Raw genomic sequence first — 1,709 nt, forward strand, 5'->3', positions numbered from 1 at the left:
TTGTTCCCGGTGAGAGTTGGACTCCGCCAAGGTTGCCCTTTGTCACCGATTCTGTTCATAACTTTTATGGACAGAATTTCTAGGCGCAGCCAAGGTGTTGAGGGGATCCGTTTTGGTGGCCTTAGGATTGCGTCTCTGCTTTTTGCAGATCATGTGGTCTTTTTGGCTTCATCAGATCATGATCTACAGCTTTCACTGGAGCGGTTCGCAGCCGAATGCGACGCGGCCGGGATGAAGATCAGTTCCTCCAAATCCGAGGCCATGGTCTTGAGACGGAAAAGGGTAGAGTGCCCTCTCCGGGTCAGGGAGGAGGTCCTACCCTCATCTATGGTCACGAGCTTTGGGTTGTGACCGAAAGAATGAGATCTCGGATACAAGCGGCCAAAATGAGTTTTCTCCGCAGGGTGTCTGGGCTCTCCCTTAGAGATAAGGTGAGAAGATCCGGGAGGGACTCAGAGTAGAGCCGCTGCTTCTCCATGTCGAGAGGAGCCAGTTGAGGTGGCTTTGGCATCTGGTTAGGATGCCTTCTGGACGCCTCCCTGGTGAGGTGTTCCGGACACGTCCCACCGGAAGGAGGCCCAGAGGAAGACCCAGGACACGCTGGAGGGACTATGTTTCTCGGCTGGCCTGGGAACGCCTCGGGATTCCCCCGGAAGAGCTGGCCCAAGTGGCTGGAGAGGGAAGTCTGGGCCTCCCTATTTAGGCTGCTACCCCCGCGACCCGACCCCGGATAAGCGGAAGAAAATGGATGGATGGAATACATACAGAAACTAAAAGTATAATGCATGATAAATACATTTAATAATAATAAAATATTAATAAAATGAATAAAGATAAAAATATAATAAAATAAAATTTAAGAAATACATATATATAAATAGGTATAATGAATAATAAAATATAATAAAACAAAAACAAAATAATCAGTAAAAAAAAATAAATATATATATATATATATATACACATATATATAAGTGCATTTTAATGGCCAGCTTCATTGAGTTGGTCAGCGACGCCATTAAAGTCACCCTCTAGATGGCAGCGTCACTCTGTATTGAAGACAAATCAAACCATAATGACTCCACTAAAAATAAATAAATAAATAAATAAAACATCTGCAGCCTAAAAAATAATGGGGGTTCACTCAGACATACAAGAGCCCCGAGCAGTTTCAGTAAACGTTCATTTCTGCTGAAACGTGCTCTGAATTTCACAGACGTCTCAGCAGAGACTGGTTCGGCTGATGCCACCACCTTTGGCTTCTGTTGACTAAAAATCGGCTCCTAAAATCTGTAACGGCAGCAGTTTCCTTCGCCTCTTTTCAGGAGGTGTGTGGCTTTCTGTTCGCTTCATACCAAACCATAAACTGCTTCACGGAGGAAACGATTATACGTAGCAGAACAGCTCAGCTTCTGTTTGTTTTTTCATTCAACCTTTATTTATGTTGGTCTCATTGAGCCTCGGGGACTCATTAACAAAAGAGAGACCTGAATTTTAACAAAGAGTCATGACAACAATGACAACAGTAGACAATCACAAAAAAAAAGGCTATAAATTGGGAAAAATAAGTTAAAGAAAATGATATTAAACAAAGAATCAAAACAGCTACAACGTAAAGCAATGTAAAACACTAAAAACAGGAACATGTCTGCATTGGTTTTTTCCAGGATCTTAACAGATGTTTGAAGCCACTTAAAGAGATCAAGGTT

The 1,709-nt window shown here is 42.8% G+C and overlaps 1 protein-coding gene across 1 annotated transcript in view; it reads right to left on the reverse strand.

The window, feature by feature from the left end:
• LOC119420185 (voltage-gated potassium channel subunit beta-2) overlaps nt 1–1,709 on the reverse strand; it is a 40,161-nt gene that overhangs the window by 37,351 nt on the left and 1,101 nt on the right. The window lies entirely within an intron of this gene.

The sequence above is a fragment of the Nematolebias whitei genome, chromosome 14, assembly GCF_014905685.2.
Source record: "Nematolebias whitei isolate Nwh7 chromosome 14, NemWhi1, whole genome shotgun sequence".
NCBI lineage: Eukaryota > Metazoa > Chordata > Actinopteri > Cyprinodontiformes > Rivulidae > Nematolebias > Nematolebias whitei.